General features: G+C 37.3%; 1 pseudogene; it reads left to right on the forward strand.

Moving 5' to 3' along the window:
• Positions 1 to 3,915: 3,915 nt before the first annotated feature.
• On the forward strand, positions 3,916 to 6,593 carry LOC107651085 (mediator of RNA polymerase II transcription subunit 18-like; annotated as a pseudogene).
• Positions 6,594 to 11,765: the final 5,172 nt, after the last annotated feature.

The following is an 11,765-nucleotide window of genomic DNA, read 5'->3' on the forward strand; positions in this document are numbered from 1 at the left end:
TCTAGCCCCAGAGAAATTCAGAATTGGTTGCCCTGTCAAGAATTTCCCAGATCCTTGGAGATTGAATTAGTTTAGAAGTGTCTCTTGCTCAGAGATTGGGAGAGCCATAGACCATAGTGAATCCCACGGGTCTTTTTCAATTTGTTCTTTATGCCATTATGGTTTTAAGGACTTGAGGGCATAGAATAGTTTAGGTTAGGAATTTTGTTTAAGATAACTTGTACCCAATGGCATGGGTGCATTTCTTATTGAATGCTTTTTTGTATTTCATAATTCCCAAGTATACCCCTACTGATCAAGAGACAGGGATATTAAAGAATATCTGAGATGCGAATTGGGGTTACCCAATTGTTCTAATATCTTCATTCTTCCATTTTTTTTCTTTGTGAGCCCAAGTAAGAGCACTTCTTTTTGTGCCTTAGCTTCCTCATCTATAAAATCACTCTTCATCCTTCATAAAGATCTCATTACTATTAATAGTGTTACTAAAATGGTTTGAGTTCTTTAGCAAGCATAAAATAAATATGTTAGGAGGGCGTTTCCATAGTATAACATCACTGTAATAAGACTGTGCCCAGATATTTTGTTATTTTTGAACTGTTAGAGGTTATAAACAAATGAAAGATCCCCTATGAGTAGAGAATGTTATCATTGATGAATGGAAGGACATACTGGGGAAAAAAAAAATATCCACTGTCATATAATAAATAGTTTCTAGAATGTTTTAAGCAACTTTAGAGCTTATTCACATTTTCAAATGGTTTTAAAGGAACATCTCAATTAAAGGTCAGGTTCTTATCCTTGATACTTCTTTGGGAGATGGCTCTTCCTTAGCAGGAGACAATGACCCTGCCTATTTAAAATGTCAACTTCATCCCAATGCTCTGTGAGCTTAGGTTACAGTTTTCTATTGTTGGAAAGTGTAATTAATGGGCAATCATGAAACAATGGCTATATAACTTCCTCTTCCATTTTTATTATGTCAAAACAATTCATTTTTCTTGAAGTCAGATCCCACAGTCTAGTACAAACCAGGGTTAAACTGAGTTCTTTCAGGGTGAATTTTTTTTCCTCTTTCCTACTGTGTTATCTTCCTGGACTTCTTTGTTTCTTGATGCAGTGTATTGTGTTGCTGAATATCTGCTCTTAGCTGTGGTGGTGCCTGAATAGACACAAAAAGGAAGTCAGCCCTGATTATCAGAACAAAGAAAAGATTACTCTCTCCCAAAGAGTATCAATGGAGTATTACCATGATGGATTAGCATTCTGGTGTCATCTCTTTTCAATAGAGCTATAAAATTTCAAAACTGAAAGAGGACTTAAACATTGTTTAAAAGTCTTATTTAATAGATGAAACAAGATGTGCAGTGACTTATCCACAGTAACAGCAAGTTACAGATTCACTTGGAATTTTAATCGTTTTCTTGATTACTAATCCAGTGTTTTCCCTGATATAAAAATGTCTTAACAATGAATATCCTCCAAATGGATTTTAAGACACTCTAAGATGAGTGGCCATGTTGTATTCATGCTGATGTCTCTTAGAACTTTCAGAATATACACAACTAGGACTCAGAAAATATTCTTTCTGATATGATTCTATGATGGAAGAACTAAAATTAAGAAAAAGAAAACTGGGAGGAACTAGAGGGCTCTGTGGACTGTGAGCCAGGTCTAGAGACTGATTGGGGGTGGGGAGGAGGGGGATAGGTTCAAATCTTTCCATCAACAGTTCTATCTGTGTGACCCTGGGCAAGTCACTTAAAACCCTATTGTCTAATCTGCTCTTCTTGAAAACCCTGCTGGCATCAGTAGACTCGGGGGCCATCTAGCTTTCTCTGCATTCCAAGTGGACCCCGGCTCCTTCTTCATTGCAGAAGAAAACCTGGAGTTTCCCCCCAGATCCAAGAACATATCCAACATTTTTGTGGTTATCATCAGTCTCCCCTCCTGAGTTTCTTCACAATTTTCATCCTGATAATCCAAAGTGTAAAGCTCAGGTGTGTAAGAGGTTGTTGGCATCGAGGCACATTTTCACTTCAAGCCTACCAGATGCCTAAGGATCTGTTGGAGTTGAGGAGCCCACTGGAACGCTCTGGTCAACAGGATGAGAAACCAACTATAGGAACTGATAATCATGGCTTTGAAGGCACATCAGAGGAGGATTTTGGAAGCAGCAGCAGCAAAGAGACTATACATTCTCATACCAGAACCTCTTGAGTAATGAGCAGCCCAATCCAGATCCCGACCTGCCTTGACGAAGGAGAGAAGGGTTGAGAGTCCTACTGTTATGGGCCAAGATCCAGTGTCTTATCCACCCTGCCAACACTGACTTCCCCCATCAGTCAGGTGTCTCTATTTAACCCTTGGAGCTAGGTATGGGCCAGATTTTTCCTTTGGCCATCTGCTGTCCCCATCATAAAATGGGGGTATGCTTTGCTTTGTGTTTTTTTTTATTGTTTTGTACTTGAGGATTTTTTTTTTTCAGAAAGGAGATTATTGGGAATTATGTTGTGTTTGTCTAAATGTTTAAATTAAAAGCAATTTTTAAAACTGAAAAAAAGATACATAGTATTAATTCTAAGAGAGAGGGTAGGATAAAAAAGAGAGAAAGAAAGAAAGAAAGAAAGAAAGAAAGAAAGAAAGAAAGAAAGAAAGAAAGAAAGAAAGAAAGAAAGAAAGAAAGAAAGAAAGAAAGAAAGAAAGAAAGAAAGAAAGAAAGAAAGAAAGAAAGAAAGAAAGAAAGAAAGAAAGAAAGGGAGGGAGGGAGGGAGGGAGGGAGGGAGGGAGGGAGGAAGGAAGGAAGGAAGGAAGGAAGGAAGGAAGGAAGGAAGGAAGGAAGGAAGGAAGGAAGGAAGGAAGAAAAACCATGAGCTCTATCTTATTTATGGACAGGGTGATCTAAATAGTAAGAGACCCCAGTTTTAATTACCAACTTCTGCCCTAATGCTCTGGGATGCTCTTCCTCATTTTCATCTCTTATTTCCTCTAACTTCAAAAAAGCAGGAAGCCTTGCCTGTACCCTCCCCAAAGATGCTGCTAGCAGCTTCCCTATAAGATGACTTCCCTTCTAGACTCGCCCTGATACTGTGTTGCTTGTGGTGGTGTCTTTCCCACCAGACTGGGAGCTCCTTTAGGGAAGGGAGCATTTTCCCCCTAACTTTCTATTCCTAAGTGCTTAGCACAGGGCCAGGCAATGCTTGTTCATGGATTGACAAATATTCCCCGCCACAGAGTGCACAGTCACTAACTTCAAGAACCACTCATCTCTCCCAGTAGGTGAAGCAGCCACTAAGAGGGGGGAGATGTGAGTCAGAAGTACCTGGGTCAAGCAGGGGTCCCTGGATAAAAGCTTCTGTTGGCAATTTTTCCAAACAGTAAAATATTGATTCTGGTTGCAAGGATGCAGACATGAAAAATACCACATTCTATGCCCTTTGTGCTTGAATGACAGCAAAGCCTTCATTAGGCCCAAGCATTAAATAGCTTATATTAAAGGGAGATGTATAGATATGAATCCAAACAATGTTTGCTTTTGTCGTTGTGTTTTAATTGTAATTTTGCAGCTTCAACAACAGAAGATCCATTAGGCCTTTCTCTTCAATCAATACACAATATATTATCAGTCTAGACGACTAGAAACCACTTGTATAAAATATCAGCAAGCTGCATTTTCATTATGTAAATGGAACTCTGCAGGAGAATTAATTGATTATTCAGTTACTATGGATCAGTCTCAGATGTCTTAGTGAGATAAGAGAGGGCCTTATCAAGTCTCCACAGCAACTATAACTTAAAGAGGATTGAGGGGGGAAAAAAAAAGGAAATTTAGAATGCATTCTCCTTTCATTGGCAGCCTAGGCAAAATACATGAAATGTGGAGAGAGGAGAAATCTATTACCAGGTTTATTAGTGATGGGGCCTCCAGAGTTATTAAGCTGGCTCGAGCGGCATAAACATACCCAGGCTGCTGCTCAGACACAATGGATACAGATTGTACCACTCTACTATCGCTCTCTCCAGACTCTCAGTGGTCCCAAGGAACAAAAAGGTAGACTGGAGATCCTTATGTCCTCATTATTTGGGCAATGCATTGACCCATTTTTTAACCCAACTTGATGAGAGAAAGCTGAAGAAGAAAGAGTTAGTGAGATGCTGACTTTCTTCATGATGGGATGACCATGAAGCAGAAGATGAGAAAGCTTAAGCAGTAAGGATATGCTGGCATTTTCTACTGCTCTCTTTTATGATAAGATGTAGGGTGATATGCTGGAAAGCTTTGGAGTTAAAATACTTGGATTTGAATCCTATGTGTTCTACCTACTATTAGTCCTCTGAGAGTCTTTATTAAGGATTTATTAGCCCTTTGTTATATATAAGGATATAATCTAAAATATTTATACATTATGCATATAAAATATATAATAAGGATATTATAAATATATATAATAAGAATAAATTAGCTATTTAGTCACTACATGGCTATTACAGCATTCATAAGCTATTTAAAGTTTTAAAAGCATTTTACAAATAACATATCATTTTATCCTCATGACAACCTTGGGAGGTAGGTGATATGATTTTCCTCATTTTCCTGATGAGGAAACTAAGGAAGAGAAGCTGCATTACCTGTCCAGAGTCACAGAAGTAATAATTAAGAGTCAGAGACTGAATTTAAACTCAAGATTTTCCTGACTTCAGGTCCTTTTTTCTCTCTATCACCTAGCTGCTCCTATAAACACAATAAGAAATATAAGTGAAAAGGAAAACACAACTATAAACAAACTATTGGAGAAATTTAAGGTGAAAGGTTGTGGTGTTTTATGAAGGGGAATATTAAAGAATTTATGTATTTCTCAGCATCTCATGGTTCCTTTATAAAAACAGAACATGTGCTATGCCTCTGTCAAGAAAGCAAAACACTGAGAATCAGTCAATGAGTATTAAGTGTTCACTACATCTCCCTTCCCCTTCCTCGTCCCCCCAGCCAAAGATATGTAGAGGTGACAAACCTTTGAAGTTAGAGTTCAGTTGTTGGTTCTGCCATTTATACCTGTGTGATGTTGGGCAACTCATTTTATTTTCTAGATCTTAGTTGTTTTACCTGTAAAATAACAGTTGTATTAAATAATTTCTCAGTTCTTTTCCATGATCCCATGATCCACTGATAGTCTATAAAAAGTAGAACTAGTTTACAGGCCTACTTTTAATATTTACTAGCTATGTGGCCAAAGGCAAGTTGATTAAACATTCAGAAATGTGGTTTCCTTATTTAAAAAAATGTTCATAATAATATCTATTATAGCTAGCTCAATGGATATTTGGGTTAATATATGTAAAATGTTTTGCAAATTTTAATGTACACCTATTATTATCTATTTATATATTTGATATTACAATTTTATTTTAATTTAATTTATTTTTTATTTTATTTATTTATTAAATAATTTAATTTAATTTAATAATTTAATATTAAAATTATTTATTTTAACCCTTACCTTCTGTCTTAGAATCTAATCACTTTGATTCTAAGGCAGAAGAGTGCTAAGGATTAGGTAATGTGTGTGACAAAATCGAACCTGAGACTTTTCTGGACCATGAAATGGTGTTCCTTTTAAAGGGGCGACAAGCTAGACCCTCTGTTTTAAAGGCTTGGAGATCAATGGACAAGACAAGGGCAACCTGGCATCTGCGATATCTGGAACATCCTGAGATGGGGGACAAGAACCGCCACAGCCTAGTCCTTGACTGTGTGGAGATTGACACATCAGAGAACCTGACTGATTTTTTGATGGAGATGGGCTTCTGACTGGACCATGAGTTTGTGGCCAAGGGCCATTTATTTCAAAAAGGTATCATGAAGATTGTGGTATACAAGATTTTCCACATCCTGATACCAGGGAACACAGATAACACTGAGGCACTATTCCTCTCCTATCTTGTGAAACTTAGCATTGTTGCATCAGCAGGACAGGATAAGGTTTCTTATGACATGAAAAATTTTGCTGAACAACTAAAGCATTTGGTTCACTTGGAGAAGATAGACCCCCAAAAGGCTAATGCGATACAAAGGGACTTTATTACATTGGGGTCTGTTCTTTTGCATTACAGAAACCAAAATTCTAAATAAATATCCTTGAGCTACATTAAAAAAAAAAAGTTTCTGAAGCTGAATTTGAACTCAGATCTTCATGACTGGGCTTAGTAATCCAATGTGCCACCTAAACTGTTCCAAACATCTGTATGGTATATCCAATTCAACTGATATTTACTCAGCAATATTCTGCCTTCATATATAATCTCCTACATAGATCATGACACAGCTGCATTCTAGAGCTGCAGGGAACCTCAGAGATTATCTAATCTAATGCTGTTGTTTTACATGGAAGACTTGTGACTTGAACTCCTCTGTGTACGTGTGTGTATGGGTGTGTTTGTGTGTGTATGTGTATGGGTGGATGCATGTGTAACTAAGACATCCATGCGTAAATGATATACACTTCATACTTACTGGTTACTTTCAATCACTTCCAAATTCTGGATATATTTGTACCCTTCCTTCATGCTGTGATAGTTTGGATCTCAGAACTATGATATTCAGTTAAAACATAATAGATTTGCCTTCACAGCTCCCCAGACTTCCCAAATGTTAGATTCAGTCTGTCTCAAGGGCACTAGGACCCAGCATGAATACAATTTCATTCTTCTATCATTCTTTTCATCTTAAAATCCCTTGACATTGTCTACTCTCTCTAGTTTTCACAAGGAAGTGGCCCTTCTTACCAAAGACCTTATGTATTTTCACTTGATCCTATCTTCTCACTAAACCCTTTATATTTATACTCCATCCTGTCTTCTCCCATCTTTTCCAGCTGGCTGTAACTTTAATCACCTCCTCTGTCAACTTCAGTCTTTCTTTGGGAACTAGTTCCTCTTCTCCTGAATTCAAAATTCCCAAATAAACCTCATTAATTAAAAAAATTATCTTCTCTAGACCCCGTCATCCCCTTAAGTTTTCATCCTATATCTTTCTTCCCTTCTTAAGTCAAATTCCTTTAATAAAACTATTGATATTCACTGCCTCCACTTCCTTACTTCTACTCAAGTCCTTATAGCCCAGTTTCTGGACTCATCACTCAACTGAAGCTACTCTCTATAAAGTTACCAATGGTCTTTTAAATGCCAGATCCAATGGCATTTTCTCAGTAATCATACATCTCAACAAACCTGCTCCATTTAACACTGTTGATTACCTGCACCTAATGGATGCTCTCTCCTCTGGGAATTTTTATGACATTTTTCTATTTCCCCTGCCTGTCTGACCACTTCTCAAAATCCTTTTGCTGGCTTAAAATATATATCAGGGCTCAACCTTGGTCGGCGGCTATTCCTTAGTTGTATGACTGGAGCTAGCTGGTATGATCTCTGGAGAGCTAACTTATTTTGTCATTGTCAAGATTTACCCCCTCAGAAATCCATAAATGCTACCAATAAGGGCTTTTAAAATTTTTTTACTTCATTCATTCATTTATGTTCGTTTATTATCTAGACTTTAGAAATTTAGAGGAAAAATGGTAATGTAAAACTCAAAAGTGTGTTTTGTCCATATACATATCAATCCAATATGGATATAGAGAGTTTTGCACATCTAGTCATTAAACATTTATTAGCACATCTCCAATATCCCTCAAAGTTCAATCACGCGTCCTCTTCTTCTACTCTTTCTTGGTCACTGCAACATCTCCTTTAGATTTAACAATTACCTCTTTGAAGATGAATCACATCCCTAGTCTGTTCCCTGAGCTTCAATCCAGAGTACCAAATGTCTACTAAATATTTTAGACTTGATGTTCTAGAGAGATCTTAAACACATCACATCTAAGATCCAACTCATCATCTTTCCTCCTAAATCACCTCTTCCAAATTTCCTTTTTTACTAAGGTATCACATCCAGAATTCCTTCCTCTCTCTCTTCCCATCTAGTCAATCAATCCCCTAAATCTTGCCACAATATCTTATCAACTCCTTTTCTCTATACCTATGGCTTCTACCTTATTTCAGATCTTCCTAAGTCAACCTCTAGAAGATTGCAAATGCCTCCTGGTTGTCTCCCTGATTCTAGTCTGTCACTACTCAATTCCCCCCTCCATACCTCTGAAAGAGTAATTATTCTTCAATCCAAATCTGACCATATCATTGACCCATTCAGTCAATGCCAGGGCCTCCCTACTGCTTCCTTGAGTTGGCTTAAACCTCTTTCATGTCCTAGTCCCAACCTAGCTTTCTAGTCTCAATGGACATTACTTCCCCTTCCACACTCTATGATCTAGTCAAGTGGGATTTGTCTCACTTCATCAGACACAACATTCTATCTCCCTTTCAAAACTTTTTCACTGGTGGTTCCCCTTGCCCGGGAGCTACTTATTTATCTCTTCTTCCTGGAGTCCCTCTGTTTTTTAGGATGCAAATTAAGGTACGACCTTCTACAGGAAACCTTCCTTTTTTTTTTAACCCTTACCTTCCATCTTGGAATCAATACTGTATATTGGTTCTAAGGTAGAAGAGTGGTAAGGGCTATGGGGGTTAAATGACTTGTCCAGGGTCACACAGCTAGGAAGTGTCTGAGGTCAGATTTGAACCTAGGACCTCCCATCTCTAGGACTGGATTTCAATCCACTGAGCTACCCAGCTGCCCCCTATAGGAAACTTTTCTTGGTCTGCTTAGCCCCTTTCCAAACTGCAGAGAATTGAAATATTTAGCATTTATCTGAATTTATTCATTGTAAACTTATTCTGGATAATACATCTATGTACTTGTTATCTCAATAGTAGGGGGAATAGGATTCATTTCTTTTTTTTTTGTATCACTATTGCCTAAGTGCAAGTAAAATCACCTGTTCACTTTATAAATGCTTGTTCATTGCTTAATCAATGAATTAAAAACAATACAGGCCATATGTAACTACCTATCCTTAATTTAAATGGAATTCAGAAGACATGGGATTCTCTGTTTATACTCCAACTTAGTATAATTCAACTATCACTCTAAGTCAAATTACTCAAATCTGCCTTTCAGCTCTCAAACAGTCCTCAGAGCTTGGAGACCTAATACTGTCTTGCTGGATATCTTCATTTGGGTGGTATATGGTATAAGGGAACTTTTTTTTGTTTTAGTAGAAAATTAGTATTGTTTTATTAGTTTAGGGATAAAAAGTAGAGTGCTGACTTGAGAAAGAACTGGAGTTTGAAGCAGAGCTGAGAGAGTGTTAATTTCAATTGCTAACAGTTACAACTGTTTTTCTGTGTCAATTACTCTCTCTGGAAGTTGGGAGTTTGTTTCTGGCAGTTGGCAGAAACACTCAGGACTGTTTCAGGACTGGAGGAGGTAACATCTTTGCCTCTTTCTTTGTCTGAAGGAAAGATCTGAAGGAGCTTCATGTTTTCCTTCCCCAACTTGGGAAACACTATTGACTATCTATTGTGGTTTTTATAGATTGATTTAACTCTGAGAAGACCAAAGAAAAACCTAGCCTTTGGTTTGGACTCTGAAGAGACTCAGAGTCCTAACTGGATTCTTAGTGATACTCAACCAGCTAGCCTTTGCTAGTTTATAATTTGAAGGTGAAGTTAAGAATTATGAGGATAATAATGATGGTTTTTATTTAGATAGTATAAATTTGGATTAGTCAGATCAGGGAGAAGTATTGTAGCTTGTTTAATACAGGAGAAGCGGTCCTCTAGGAATCAAGGAGTTTATTTGGGTAGACTTAGAATCCCTTAGAATTAGAAATATTTTTATCCATATATATTTCATTAAATATTTTACTTTTATAATAAGTCTCATATATTTTATATATAAAATACATATTTATATATATTTTATAATAAGAGTCTTTTTTATAATAAATGTCTAGCGTCCTTGTGCCTGGTCCTGAAGGGAAGTTCGCATTTGAGCTTCTCTTCATCACTGAAGATACTTTTGATTACCTCTATCAAAAGTATCCAAACAGTTTTGAACCTGTCTTGACGAGTTTTCTAAATATTCTCTTTTATGTAGCTCACCACTTTTTATTTTTACAATGGGAAACTCAATTCCAAAAGTTCTACATATCGAATTTAGCATGTGTCACCTTAGATGTGCCCCTTCCCACAACTTTGCTTTTTCTATTGATGGAAAATTCTTCATCTCAGTCTTGCAGGCTCATAATTTTGAAAATATATTCAAGTTTTCTTGTTCATCCTATAGACTGGATCGGTTGACAAATGATGAAGCTTCTATCTAGGATATCCTTCAGATGTAGCCTTTCTACTACTCCCTTAATTCAGACATATCCTTTCTTATCCAAACTAAAATGGTTATGCCAGGGGGCAGCTGGGTGACTCATTGGATTGAGAGCTAGGTCTAGATATGGGAGATCCTGGGTTCAAATATGACCTCAGATACTTCCTAGATGTGTGACCCTGGGAAAGTCACTTTGTCCTGTTTGCCTTGGTTTCCTCATCTGTAAAATGAACTAGAGAAGGAAATGGCAAACCACTCTAGTATCTCTGTCAAGAAAACCTCAATTGGAGTCATGAAGAGTCAGACACAGCTGAACAAAAACAACAAATACAGATGTTTTCAAAAGCAAAATTATACAATTAATTAGAACCAATTGGTTTTACCTTTCTTTTCCTTTGTAGGCTTTCTTGTTTTGTGAACTTGAAGAAATAGAACACATGCTTTCTGAGTTCTATCTCTGTTTTTCATTATCTTGGCTGTTAAAACAGAGAAGCTCTTGACTGAAGAGCTTAATTTCTTTGAGTTCCTGAAGGTAAAAAATAATGATGCAGAAACAATCTAAGGGAGTAGAGGGGGTGGTATATTGAAATGTTAACTCAAGCTGTAGACTTGAGCAAAAGACTGTATGTCATCCTAAGTGACATCTTTTTGGACCAATTGAGACAATACTTCGCCCTCATGAAATTGGCTGAGGCAGTCAGTTTGATTGATCCACTACAGTCGGTAGGCTTACTGGAAGAAACAACCACATGCCTTCATTGTAGTGCTTGTGAAATGTAGCATGATAGAAAGCCCTAGAGCTTCAAATGGTCTAGAGCAGGGCCATACGATGTATTGGCCACTTATCACCCACAGTGAATGGATGCATCCAGTCACACTCCACTGAACAGCAGAAGATGATGAGGAATGGGAGAGGTGCTCCAGGACTGAGGATAGAAAAATACCATCGGAATTTTCAAAAAGTGAAGAAGGTAGATATTTCAAACTATAAGCCAGTGACCTTGACTTTGACTCTTAATAGGCTTCAAAGAAATTATTAAAGGAATGGTTCACAAGCATTTAGAAAAGGAAGCAGTGATCACTATCACCCAGTGTTGGTTCATTACAAATGAGTCAATCCAGCATTCACATATTATTCTTATTAGTTCAATTCAAAGCAATAAGCTTTCATTAAGTACCCATATGTGACCACCTAGGAGCTGAAGTTACAGAAACAAAATAGAAGCAGTTCCTTCCATTGGAGGAACTTATATGACGAGCTTACATTCTTTTGCTCATGGTTCTGCTCTCTGAGACCAAGCAGAACAAGTATACTTTACATTCTACATGACAACCTTTCAAACACTTGAAAAAAAAAAGTCTTATCTACCTTATTTCTTTTCTCCAGATGAAATAGCCCCATCTCCTTTAATAAATCCCCCTAGAGCACTGTCTCCAGTCTTCTTGCCATTCTATTCTGGTCGCCTTCTGAATGAATGTACTT

The sequence above is a fragment of the Monodelphis domestica genome, chromosome 2 (genome assembly GCF_027887165.1).
Source record: "Monodelphis domestica isolate mMonDom1 chromosome 2, mMonDom1.pri, whole genome shotgun sequence".
NCBI lineage: Eukaryota > Metazoa > Chordata > Mammalia > Didelphimorphia > Didelphidae > Monodelphis > Monodelphis domestica.